A 14,785-nucleotide genomic window follows, 5' to 3' on the forward strand; every position below is an offset into this window, starting at 1 on the left:
TCCAGGTGGTCGTTGCCGACTACCTGGAACATATTTGAGGGGTGGGCATAGCATATGAACTTGTACAGTATGTTGGGTGTCATCATGGTGGCATCATGGTGGCAAAATTGGCCACACACACATACAAACACATAAATGTGTGCGCGCACACACACACACACACACACACACACACACACACACACAGTGTGAAATGACCACTGGACTGTCCTGAGGAAATATTTTTTTTTTTCTGGATTCATGGGCTAAAACATGAAAAAAGCATTTTTTTAAGTTATGGTAGTTGTTACAGAAATGGAGGACGCATTGAGTTTTGTAACAAAGTTGCTTTCTACCTAAAGAGCAACAATTAGTGACCAGCTTTCCCCATGTGATCTAATCTATCCTAACAGTAGTAAATATAGTATATGAATATTTCTTTATATGACTAATAATGACATTGAATTGGTAAAATAAGTATGAATGAAGCAGGACAAAGTATTAAAGAAAAATATACAGGCTATGGTATTAGAATGTGTCTGGTTAGACATCTGACTTCATAGTTATCTGGCGTGAGTAGTCCACCTAAGAAGGTGCCCTATAAATATGTAAATTGTTGGCGGTCCACTCCATGCAAATATATAAATGATCTGAGAACAGAATGACGACGCATGCTGCTTGCATGAGAAGGAGAGCAATATTAAATTCCCTCTCAAAGTTCAAGCAAATTTGTCATTTAATGTAGACTGAAAGCAGTGTGAGGATATTTGCAGGTGACCTTTCCAGAAAGGAAAAAGATCGTTAGCGATCTCCGCAGCCGTTGTTGGACGGGCCGGTGGCAGGGCGTCTCTGGAGGTGTGACATTCAGACGTGCGGAGAACAGCCAGCGCTCCTGACATTTACTGCACAGACGTCTCGCTGCCCCTGAATTCTCCTGCGCCCGATGCCGGGTTTCTTCTCCAGGGGCATGACAGTGATGGTGTGTGACATGATTTTTGTGTCACAAGTGACCTATTTCAGAGGCTGTTTCTGACCAATGTTTTAAAAAGCAAAGAGGTCGAGTTTTTGAGAGTAGCTTTAGTCCTTGAGATTGGAGTTTAACAATACGCATGTTTGGGAGTTTCACCAACTGTTTACCACTCACATTTAAAATCAGTCTGAGGCTCAGGCTACTGGACTTTTCCTGTGTGTGTGTGTGTGTGTGGTTTAGAAATGAGTGGAGGAGGGTGTTTGTGTAATCCTTACCTGTGCAGGCTACACTATGTGGATAATGTGAGTGTGAGTGCAACATGTACAGTATGTTTAAATGTATATCCAGTGTATACTGTAGGTCTTATGGGTGTAAATGTGACTCTTCATGTCTATAGATCTTTATATGCATGTCAATGTGTGTTTGTGTGTAGGCTGTCATGTCGGTGTGACTGACAGGCGGCAAACTGCTATGACACATGTCACCGCAAACGCTGATAACATAAACTGACCTCTCTCTCTCTCTCTCTCTCTCTCACTCTCTATCTATCTCTCTCTCTCGCTCTCTCTTTCTTTCTCTATATGTCTATCTGTCTCTCTCCTCTTTCCACAAGCATACCTGTCTTTTCAGTCTTGTTCTTCCTTAATTGAACTGATGTTATCCTGAGCAGTTGCAATAAGTCATTGAAGTTGTATTTGTTGTCATCAGTAGGCCTACACTCTTAAAACAAATGTGTTGAAAACAACACAACTTGCGTTGTTTTTAACACACCTCTGTGTCCAGATAGGGATAACACAGTTTGTGTTGTTTCCTTTTTTTTATCTGTAACACAATATGTGTTGAAAATAACATAACGTGCATTGAAAACAACACAACTTGCATTGTTTTTTAACACATCTCTGTGTCCAGATAGGGACAACACATATGTTTTTAGTGTAGAATGTCATCAGTTATGAACCACAGGAGCTTCACTAAGCCTTTAGAATGATGGATTTGTGACAGTTTGTGACAGTTGTCTATTCAGCCATACCTAAATAATTAACAAATCATGACACACACTTTTTTTTCTTGTTGTTCTATGCTTTAACCCATCCACGCTGGATGCTGCACAATGCAACATTCTATCTCTCGCCGGTTGTTGCATACAGTAGCGCAACATTGAATCTCCTGCTGGTTGCTGCGTAGCGCAGCATGCTTTTTATTTCATGTTTCTAGGTGCTACAGAGGCTTACATGTAGATATTAAGGTTTTGGTAGACGCTGACAATTCTTAGTATTTTTTCAGAAAAGCCTCAGGAAATAAGGTTATTTAGTCTAGAATGCCATAGGATTCTATAGGCGTTTTTAGCAGGCATTTTAGGAGTAAATGGGTTAAACCAGCCAGATAGCTGCCAATGGCAACATTACATGGCAGAGGACAATGAGATGTGAGTTAGCATTCACACATTAAGAGTGTTAATTGCCCATGAAATCTCGTTAGTGACTGTGGGAAATAGTGTGTATAATATATGTGTTTATAAGGGTCAATGCTACACTGAATAGGGAGCAAAACAAGATTACAACCTGTTAGTGATGGGGACGAGACCGCCTATGACGAGTCCGAGTCAAGACCGAGTCTTTGAAGGGTCGAGACCGAGTCCGTTGGTTTTCAAATACATTCGAGTCCGAGTCAAGACCGAGTCTTTGAGGAAGCAAGTCCGAGTCGAGACCGAGTCCTTTAGGAGTCGAGACCAAGACCATAAAAACATCAGTTTTCATATTCATGATTTAATATCACCCCAGTTAATAATCAACAGTTAGGCCTACAGACTAAACTAGATTGGGGATTGTTTAGAGGAGCAGTCTTAACGTCTTAATATGGACTATGCTGACCTACAAGACACTCACCGGCAGCAGAGCCATAGAGATAAATAAACAGTTCTGATGGCAGTATTTTTCAAATAATGCCTTTCAACATTGCATTTTATTATTGTTGTTGTTATGTGTTTGAACATAAAAATATGAACATAAAAAAATGCGTTGGTCTCGAGGACTCGGTCTGAAATTACGAGTCCTTCTCCTCCCACTGGTCCGAGACCGAGTCAAGACTGAGTCTTTGAAGGAACAAGTCCAAGACGATACCGAGAAAGCAGAAATTGGTCTCGAGACCGGACTCGAGTACTACATCACTACCTGTGGTGTATTGGAGCCATCTTTTCAGACCAAAGGACAGGACAGGCAATCGCATTTAGACACAGGTCCTTGACCTTGTGCTGGGAGCAAGGTCTTAAGAGAGAGGCCTAGGGAGCTGACGCTGACCGGTGTGTGTGTGCATGAGTGTGAGTGTGTGTGTGTGAGAGAGAGGGGGAGAGATAGAGAGAGAGAGAGAGAGAGAGAGAGAGAGAGAGAGAGAGAGAGAGAGAGAGCAGGGAATAGTGGCATGGTTCAAGGTAGGCTAACAAGATGGCCTATCGATCACCTCACCTCCGCTCACATCTGAAGGCCAATTCACACCCCTGCTCCAGTCCCCCCCGCGCCGAGGTCAGTGGGGGCAGCGCTCTGAGTGACACGCTCTAGTGCATTCTGGCAATGAGTTGCTACCAAACCCTTTTTTGAGATGAGAAAAAGTGTTTGAAGATGGTAAACTTGTGTTGGTAAAATATGTGTCCCTATGTATGCTGCTGAGGCAACTCAGCCATGTATTCTTGACTACTAACGTAAAACTTTTTTTTTTATCCGATTACAAAGTATTTAGAATTTATTGACTTGTTTACCATCCTCTGCGCGAATTTCTTTGGCAAGGCTTTACTGCCCTCATGGTTTTCATCTCTCTCTCTCTTTCTCTCTCTCTCTCTCTCTCTCTCTCTCTCTCTCTCTCTCTCTCCCTCCCTCTCTCTCTCTGTACTATATTATACTATACTGCCCACTGCAGTCGGCCATCTCCCAGGCGAGTCTGTTGTGAGAAGAAGCCTGCTCTCTCCAGTTCTCCTCTCCCTCTCTCCTTGCAAAGGAGCCAGTCTGTCAGGCTGCAGTTGAAGTGATGCTAGGGGCTTACCAGGGGCCGCACATTTTAATTGAGCTGAAATCCATTTTAAAATTAAATAAGATGCAACAAAGTGCAGGAGAGGAGTGGGCTGCTCGTTTCCATTTGAGTCTCCTGTCCACATTATGGCTCTGTTGAAATCCTGCTGAATTGCTCCTCATAGTCCTATAGTCTGGTGTTTGTACAACACAGGCCTGGCTCTGAGAATGGGAAACAAACAGAATGGCTGGGATTGAGTCATACAGTGCACTATTCTGACCAATCAACACATTGCTTCAGGAGCATGGAACATTTTTTTGCCCTTTTGACTTAAAGGTGCTCTAAGCGATGCTGGGTACCGTTACTTCTGTTGACTTTCAAACAAAACAGAGAGCTAGCTCGCTATATCCTCCCCCTCCCTTCCGTGCAATTTAAACTCTCGTCTGTGATTTGCTGGAACAGTTTGTTATGTTTTTATGGGCTAGGTTTGCCCAGGTTGTTTTTGTTGCTGTTTTTGGAGCCTGGGCTGTCCACAGAGATCGCGTTTTTTTTACAGTGTATTCAGGACACAGACAGCTAGCGGTTGGTTAGGTGATGTTTGCAGTAAGTGACATAAAATGTTTAGCCTAAAAAACGCGTGGCATCGCTTAGAGCACCTTTAAATTCAGGTAGGACAGAGAGGAGCGACAGGAAGTGAGTGGGAGAGAGCACCAGGATGGGATCAGGATATTTGGGATCAATCCCGGGTTCACATGGGCACCTAAACCCACACATGGCATGGAGGATGTTGAGCACTAATACTAACATTTCACCAGGAATGTGTGAACTTTATCTAAAGAAATGCAGCAGCAGTTAGCAAGCAGTTCATCTGACAGATACCTGAAACAATTTCAATTCTCTTCAAAATTTTAAATCTGTTTTAAAAAAAAAAAAGAAAAAGCTCAAAGCTCACCGTTGTTTATATATTAAGAATGCATGGGTCGACGTTTGATGACCTGTCTGACGCAAGTGCACAGAAAATGAGGTGGAATTACTTCATCGCCAGAAATGAACTCGCAGTCAGCCGTGTGGAAATCACAAGCGGCAGGCTAACGATGGCAGAGTTCAGCGAGGGGAGGGAGAGGTGGAATCTGATTAGCATGAAATCAGCTCAATTATGACTCAATTAGAGATGGCTAAAAGTATTTTTCTGTCATTTAAGGGACATTATTTAAATGGAGTGTTAAATGAATCTTTACACAATGAATATTAGCCTTGCATAACCATCCAAACACATACGCAACGTCTTGTGATGACTTTGTTCCTTTTAAACACCGGTGCTGTAAACAGCTCATTAGATTAAGGATTAATAGGTCAATTGATTTCCCTCCAATTGATAGATTGGGTTATGCTAAATGGGAAGAGATCTCACTCTAATGACTGATACAATATACGAACCATTAGAATCTTCCCCTTGTATAGACCTATATAAGACTAATATAAAAAAAAAATGTTATTGATAAAAGCAAACAAACAAGCCAACACAATTGCACTTGGCAAGCAGCCAGCGACATCCTGCCATGCAGAAGCAGCCCTGCTTGCCCTACATGATAAACACTATGCAATATTGAACAGTTGTTTACGGCGCAAGCCTCTCTAATAACACCATTCATTATTCAAACACGCTGGAGTGAACGCAGATGGCTGGATGAAGGAGGGAAAGAGAGAGAGAGAGAGAGAGAGAGAGAGAGAGAGAGAGAGAATGAGAGAGGGAGAGAAAGAGAGAGCAAGACAGAGAGAGAGAGAGAATGAGACAGAGAGAGAGAGAGAGAGAGAGAGAGAGAGAGAATGAGACAGAGAGAGAGAGGGAGAGAGAGAGAGAGAGAGAATGAGGGAGGGAGAGAAAGAGAGAGCAAGACAGAGAGAGAGAGAGAGAGAGAGAGAGAGGGAGAGAATGAGACAGAGAGAGAGAGAGAGAGAATGAGACAGAGAGAGAGAGAGAGAGAGAATGAGGGAGGGAGAGAAAGAGAGAGCAAGACAGAGAGAGGGAGAGAGGGAGAGAGGGAGATAATGAGACAGAGAGAGAGAGAGAGAGAGAGAGAGAGAGAATGAGGGAGGGAGAGAAAGAGAGAGCAAGACAGAGAGAGAGAGAGAGAGAGAGAGAGAGAGGGGGAGTTGGCAGATACACCAGGCCTCCCATGTGCAACAAACAGAGAGGCAATAAGTCGACAGCAGACATGTTGACAAGGGTAAAGATGTCTGTGTGTGTGTGTGTGTGTGTGTGTGTTTGTATCTGTATCTGTGCGTGTGCTGATAGGAGAATAGTGCAGTTGTAAACAAAGGCTAGTGTTGTGGAGTGACCGAACATGACCAAACATTAATTAGAAGGGAAGCACACACACAGTTTCTTTCTCTCCCATACGTAACAAGGCATAATTATTTATAGTCTCACATGTACCCACATGCAATGGCGTTCTCGCCCACAAACACATACTCACACAATAGTCTCTAACCAGATGGGCCTCAGAAATCCCCATCCCTAAGCAACCACTTCTTTGACTTCTGTTGTCTTAACAGGCCAGAGGTGATCAAACTTAGTTCAATGTTTGCTTTTGCCCGGCTAGCTCAGTCGGTAGAGCATGAGACTCTTAATCTCAGGGTCGTGGGATGCCTCAATCCACCTGGAGAACTTGCACAGGACAACCAGAACATCTCGGTAGCCTTTGCACTTGGGAAGAGTGATGTAATCTATCTGGAGAACTCTGAATGGTCCTGGTGGAGCTGGTGTCTTCAGCATTGGCAACTTAACCTTCTTGTCGTGATTGTTCTGCCGACAGGTGACACACCGCTTGACGATGTCTTTGGCCGTTGCTGTGAACTTCGGTGACCACCAGACCTGTATGAATCTGTTCCTTATCTTCTCCACTCCCACGTGTCCAAGCGAATTAATTTGCGCCGCCAGATATGGCAGAAGACTTTCTGGAGCCACTGTTCGTGTTCCAAACCCCCACAAGTTGTCATCATGGAGCTTCGCCGCATTTTCAATCCAAGTCCACTTTGCTTCTCGACTTGAACTGTTCTGCATGTCTATGATGTTGGCCAAACTTTCCCATTTTCCCTCTTCAGATGTTTCCTTGACCTTCTTTGTCACTCTCATCATGCATTTCTCGTCATCATTTTCAAAAATGTTCCTGTTACCGTTAGATCCGTCCGTGTTTCCATTTCCATGTCCATTCTTCCATTCTCGTTAGTCGTTTCGTTATCTCCTCCCTCTCTTTTTCTTGCGGCTGTTCTTGACACCGCATCCGCCATTGCATTGCTCGCTGGTTGGTAAAGCACAGACACGCCGTCGGTGGTGGCTACTGTGCGCACAGGGCATATGAGTGCCTCGTCAGCTGACTCATCCCAGGCATCCCAGTCCTCCATCGCTGGCCTGGTTTTCATTGTCTTAGGCCTTGTTACCGGAGCAGTCGCTCCCTGGGCAGCATTGGATGTAGATGCCCCATCATTCACTGGTGCAGGTGGGGGTGAGGGAGGTGGGGGTGGGGGTGGGTGAGATAAAGAGTTGACAGGTGGCAGTGGGGGTGGTGGTGGTGGTGGTGGGGTAGGGAAAGAGTTGACAGGTGGGTGAGGTGGGTAAGGGCTTGTAGCCAGTAACAACAGTGGCATTGGTAACAACAATGGAGGAGGGGGGGGGGGGCGGGTACTGAAGCTATTGGCTGTGGATAGCCATACTGGAGTGGAGCAGTTTGATGATGGTTGGTTGCAGACGTTATTCCTTGTCTTTGTGGATTGTAGAAAGCAGTGGCTGCTGATGGGGCCAGAATGATTTGTTTTGTGTCACCTGCTGGCTGTTGGTCAGGTGGGGTTCCCATAACAGCAGCATTCTGTCCAATGAAGCTGTCTTTATCAATGTCCACTGCACTTCTAGATGTCTCCACCATCGCATATGGCGCTGTTGAGTCCAAGTCAGGCAGAGTCGGATTGAGGCGGGTGCTTGGTTGCCTGTTGCGACCCCCGCCCACAATAGGTGCCGGTGTGTATGGGAGGAGTTGGCTCCTCCCCGTTGAGTGGGCCTCTGAGACTACTCCTCTTCGCCTCATTCCACTCTGTTCTGGCAACACATCCGCTTCCATGAGTTGTTCCTCCAAATCACGTCTGTCCATCTCTGTTCTCCAAATCCTGTCTCGGATCTCTAATTCCAACTTCTCTATTTTCCTTTGTAATTATTTCTCAAATTTGCCCAATTGTAATTTCACTGCCATCCAATCTGACACATAGTCTTGTATCTCAGCTAAGGCCTGCAACTTATTTTCCTACCAAGAACCATATCTGGATTGTGCTAATATCAAATCATTAATAGTGGAGCGGTTAAGCTCATATAATCAGAAGTATTGTGCATTTTATGACTAAAGCATGACATTTTGTTCAGTGTTTCTACACACCTTGAAGTTTATTTTCAGACGTGGAGCCACTTCAGATCTGACCTCTGGGGCTAGATATTTGCTGTATAATATACACATCGTTGAGGAGTAAAATATTTTTACAAGTCATTCCAGAATTCTACTGTGAAGATCTAGAACTTACATTAACTGCCATTCAAACTGGTTGCTTGAGTTCATTATGACAGTTTCAAATGGAACCTTTAACTGGCAACATTCTAAACACATACAAATGTGATTTCTTTTTTCACCTTTAGGTCTATAGTTTGGCAAACTAAATAAAGTGATTTATCTGATCAATAACTATATAAAAAACTATTTGTAAGTTAGAATAGCAAATAATAATTAAATAATAAAAAAAAAAACGCAAGGTTGCCTATAGTAAGACGTAGTAGTAATAGCACATGAGGCAGTGCTATTGCACATTTTATTAATGTATTAAGCACTGTTCCTTCATTAATATTGGACATTTGCATAATTTATAAAGTTATAACAGATGTATAGATCTAGGCTCATGCACAGGTGAGAGATTGGGGCTGGGTTATGGTTATGGTATTTAGCAGATGCTTTTGTCCAAAGCCACATACACATAACAACAATACAAAGTAACAGTAAACAATTTAAGAGTACATTAAGGAGAATAGCAATAATAAACAACAATGTCAATGCAATAGCCTAATGAAAATAAATAAAATACTATAATATACAAACCATAACCCATAAGAAAGGTTTAATAAACTAAGTGCAGATATGCCTTTAGACCCCTCTTGAAAGACCCAAAACCATCACTTGAATGGAGAGCACTCATTCCACCAACGAGGAACCACTGAGGAAAAGAGTCTTGAATTTTACCTAGCGTTTATGGCTGGTCAACACAACAGACGCTCATCAGAAGACCGCACACTGTAAAAAATAATATGTCCTTTTAATTTAAAAAGGTTTGATACCCTGTTGCCTTACGTTTTTGAGTTAATTTGACAATAACATTTATTTTAAATGAACTTCGCTTACTTAGTCAAGTCAACAAAAGTTTACATAAACTCTGTCAAAAAAGGTATGTAAGTTAAATTGATTCATTTACATGTTGTTTCAAAATATGATCGTTAGTTGAAATAAATTTGTTGACTTGAACCAATTACTGGAAGTTTGTTCCCAGAATGCCACAGACCCAGTCTTAAAGAGATCACATATCAACCCTTACTTAAATTTAATCTTCAAATAAAATACATAACTAGAGACAGTGACACTAAAGGCTTTACTGCTGTTATGTTGTTGTGTCATTATTTGTTGGTGCCACAAACCATCAAGTAGATGACCATCCACAACAGCTTAATCCTGTGCATATAGGGCATAAATTGTGAGCCAGGAACAGATGTAGCTACATAAACTTGCAGTGTGCAGTGTTGACATCATGAATATAAACTTTCTTTTTACAACTATCAATCCTGTTGCTATAGCTTTCATATACATTATGTGCATAGTTAACATATAAGGTCCAAAAACCACCACCATATAAGGTGAAGATCAAATCCATCCCAGGAGGAAGTACACATAATGCAAGTAAGCATTGAGTCCCCAACTTCGTGACACCTCCAAGTAGGCAGGTCAAAGCTAATTGAGAAAGTAATCAATCCTCTATTTTCAAAGGTGATTCAAGTAAGGAAGAGCATGGCCCAAAGTAAAGTTACTAGGACTGAAACTACTCGCTGCAATGTAGATTTAGTAACACACCCGTGATGATCTACATCTCCATTTAAACCAAATGTTTTAGAGCGCACGTTGAGAGATGTATCCAGGGCAGGGCTGTACCTACACATATTTGTTGCACGTGCTACAAAAATCATTCTTTGCGATGGATGATTTAGTACCAACGTTACACTGGTCCGATACAGTTTTGCCTATGGCTACCGCGAGACTGAGATGCTTTTTGTTTGTTCGAAGTGCGTGTTTAGGGTGTGAGAGGGGAGTCGATGTGCTTTGATTCCAGCTTGGTAGTTGTAGTCTATGCGATTAAAAAACACATGTGTGTGAAGTATCCAAACAATGATAACGCTTTCATTATGGCTGCTTTAGCCACAGACCTTGAGCTACTGTACACTGGATTGGGTTCCATTTAGAAGTGTCCACTTCATTCGCGCTTTCCGTGATTAACACAGCTGCGTGAAATGTATTACTACTGATATGCAAAACGATTAACTTTTCGCCAAGAGGTGGCAGCTTAAGTCCGCTTGATACTGTAAGCCATTGGTTCCCAAAGGAGATTTTATTTGGGTCGCCAGCATAGCCTAGTGACCATTTATGTTGTGTAATAGGCCTAGCATAGGGCCTACCTTACAGTATATAGTTTGTTAACAGTCACGGTTTTGTCATAACTCTATGCATTTTTGCATTTAGAATAGCTCTGAAACCAGGGGGCGAACACGTCACAGGGGGGGCGCCAGTGCGTGGATATCTCAATCGCAAAATTAAACAATATTTCTATCGGGTGCCTACCATGGACTATAGGCTGGGTGAACTCAGCCTGATCTGCCGGCTATTTCTTTTTCGATTTCTTAAAAGATTGAGCTTGGTCTGGCGAAAGCCACTGGGTAAAACTACATTTTGTTTTAGACTACTGGTATTTAATTTGTGCATTGACAATAAAGCTGAATATCATATGAACTAGATGACTAAACTTATGCATAGGCTATGTAGAAGAAGAAACATTCACAAAAATCCATGACATGACCTCTCTTCTTGATAGCTGTTGAAAACTGCATGGAACTGACAGGGATTGTTTTGTTTAATAATAATAAATAAATAAATAAATACATTATGCTGCTACTTTCTGCTTTTCCCAAATACAATGTAGCCTACAGGTGTACCTTTCATCAGTCCAGTTGCAATGGATGGACTGTGATGAACTGCCCTACTTGTGATTGTTTAGAGATTTTAAAAGTTTTATAACAATGCTACAAATCTATTCACCTTTGCAGCGCCAGTAGGCGACTTTGTGTGCGGCCCGCACACACACATTCCAAACAAGCATACACAAAAGTTTCAAGAGTGGGGGATGGAGTAGAAGATGGAGACAAATTCATTAATATGATTTATTTTCGCGGAATGGATGTACAGGACTGAGCGGCGGTCAAATTGCTCTTTATCATATTATTTACTATCTACCATTCCACTATGTATCTATCTATCTATAGGCATAGCAGTATAGGCCTAAAGGTGAAAAGTAAATCAGATTTGTATGTGATTAGAATGTTGCCAGTTAAAGGTTCCATTTGATACTGTCATAATGAACTCAAGCAACCAGTTTGAATGGCAGTTAATGTAAGTTCTAGATCTTCACAGTAGAATTCTGGAATGACTTGTAAAAATATTTTGCTCCTCAAAGATGTGTATATTATACAGCAAATATCTAGCCCCAGAGGTCAGATCTGAAGTGGCTCCACGTCTGAAATTAAACCTTAGGGGGTGAAGATTATATGGTGAAACTTTCATGCTTTAGTCATAAAATGCACAATTGTTTTGCTTATCAGCCTAACTATAAATATTAAATTGTACTATGTGTTTCGTGCAGTGACGTGATCCTTTGCACTTATACTTGACGTGATACTTTGCACTTTGAACATTTGGTTAGTAATTTTTTCGCCTCTCAATTGTTCACAAGTTGTCTCTCTCTTTTATTTTTATTTTTTCCACACTCACACACACACGCTCGCTGCTCCCGCCAGGGAAAAGGAAACACTCTCTCTCTATCTCTCTCGCTCCATAACCTGACACTTGGTAAGTTATTTTACTCACAGCATGAAGCCACAACAATAAATTTCACCAGTGTCAGTTTCACTTAACTCACTTAACTTAAAGGACTCTTCTTACAGATGTTACAAATCCAAAATCTGCCCCCGAAGTCTCTTTGAACCCGTTGGATGTTCTTGTCTTTCCTCCCCTCTTGCGAGAAGGGTCACGGCACCAAGTGTTGGATTCTCTGGTTGTTGGGTTGTGTTTTAGTTCTAATGTCTGTATTGAAGACGGTCAATAAAGCTTGACGGTGGGATCAGGATCGGCAATTAGATGATGATTTATTGTAGATGGTACAACAATGAATAACAGAACACAGGCCAAGTCTCAAACAGTAAAACTGTGCAGAGTCTACAGTTGTGGTTGTTGTTAGAAGCGGCTGCTGAGCCTTCCGACAGAAGATGCTCCTTGGGTTGCTTCCTCGATCCGTCTCCGAGTCAAAACCTAAGACAAAGCCTGTTATACTAAAACATACAAACGTCAATCATTCCAACGTGTCTCCCTCGGCCCATGTTATCACTAATGTTCCTCGGATGTTCCTAAACATCGGCCTGTATGACCTTCCTGCTGGTACACAGGCCTAAGGCACAGTTATGTACAATAATATGGACCTCTCCCTGTTGTATAGCCTACACACAGAAGTAACATATTGTAATGATCTGAGCCTAGCTGTTGATGACTGTGCTCCCATAATGCTGTGCAGTGTATGTGTGTGTGTGTAATGTTGATTTTGGTTTTAGTATGAGTAATTGCGTTTACCTTGTCATGTATGTGTTAGCTGGTATAGTCTTTCTTTATGTTGTACCTCATGTGTTTTCCCCGTGTATTGTATGTGACTACCCTGTTTGTGTATCGTGCTTATTTAATTGACCTCCTTTGTTTTGCCTGTGTAATGACTTTCGTGTGTTTTGGTGCGTAACCAATAAAACCATTTTAAGACAAACTGTGCAGTTTGTTACATTGGTGTCAGAAGTGGGATGACGACCCCTACTGGATGGGAGGAGAAAGCTGCAACTGATGCCCTGGCGATGATGAGTTTCCTGCCAAGACGGCTCTTCGACAGCGCGCTCGCCCATGGCCACCTGCTGGGCCCAGCAGACGGAGCCAGCCTGCAGTGTGACCGTGACGAAGAGACCCGCCCCCGGCCACAGGAGGGAACGAACTGGGCTGATGGCAGCATTCCGCCACTTGAACCCGCTCCACACTGGAGCAATGGAAACCGGCCGGTCCCCGGTGCGACGGCGGCGGTAGAAAGGCGCCCCAGCGTAAAGTTGCCCCACTACAATGGCGAAAGGCCACTGGCGACATACCTGGTACAGGTCCGTCTGGCAGCCGAGCTGAATGGCTGGTCGGCGGAGAGAACGGGCGTACAGGTGGCGTTGGCTCTGGAGGGAGAAGCGCTACAAGTATTAGAAGACCTGCCACCGGCAGAGCAAGTAAGCTGGACCGCAATCGAAGCAGCTCTGCAACGACGATTCGGCCAGAGAATCTTCATCAGCGATGCCAGAGAACAACTCGCTTCCAGACGGCGGCACAAGGACGAGAGACTGGGCAAGTTCGCGGCTGACCTGCAGCTGTATGCCCGGCGGGGCTACCCAACGTACAGCCAGGGTCTACATGAAGAGATGGCACTGGAAGCTTTCGTGCGAGGCATCCACCCAGAGCGGCTAAAAGAACACCTTTGCTTGAGCGCCCCCAGCTCGCTGTCCGCGGCCCTCGCGGAAGCCAAACGGGTGGAAAACATCTTCTGCACAACTGAGTCGAGGCATTGCGTACGCCAGACATCGATGGAGGAAGACGGGGAGGAACTGGAGGTGACGCGGCAGACCACGGCACAGCCACCACAACGCCGCCCACGCGAGTGGAAGAGGCCGGCCAGCGGAGACGGATGCCACCGGTGTGGCGAGCCGGGACACATCTCATGGTACTGCCCAGCCCCGGCACCCCTCACGCTCGCGCCCCGGTTACTAAAAGAAGGTGGCACGGCGGGAGGGGCTATGGATTGCATACGGCTGGGCCGGCTCGGCCAAACCAGAGGACTGTATGTGGACTGCACACTAGATGGGACTCGGTGTCGCGCCTTGATCGATACTGGCTCCACCATCTCGCTTGTGCGCCCCGGTCTCTTACCCGGCACACTGGTAGCCAGACCCAGAGGCTGGGAAAAGACAAAAACGCGCATCACAACAGTTACCGGAGAGCGAGCGGAACTGTATGGACAAAAAGTGGTGTGCATGTGCATCAACGGTGAGACGGCGAGCCGCCGGCTTTGGTTGGCTAGCATTCAGGATGATTGCATTCTCGGCCTGGACGTGCTAGAGAAATGGGGGGCTGTGGTGGACATTTCCCGGTTCACACTACACTTGGGAACGAGCAGCGTAGTGTTGCACACGGCGGGGAAAACAGAGCATGAAGTGCGGAGAACTGGCGCGACGAAGAACTCTCCAACTCGCTCCACACAAGTCCGCAGGAAGCGAACTCGCAAAGAGAACTCGTCATACCAGACTCCGCCCCTCCCCACACAAGCCCGCGAAACTCAAGCCCGCGAAAACAACAGGTCTCACCCAGGTCCGCTTGCTGAGTCTCCGCCCCTCCCCACACAAGCCCGCGAAACTCAAGCCCGCGA

Source organism: Alosa sapidissima, chromosome 6 (genome assembly GCF_018492685.1).
Source record: "Alosa sapidissima isolate fAloSap1 chromosome 6, fAloSap1.pri, whole genome shotgun sequence".
In the NCBI taxonomy this organism is placed as follows: Eukaryota; Metazoa; Chordata; class Actinopteri; order Clupeiformes; family Clupeidae; genus Alosa; species Alosa sapidissima.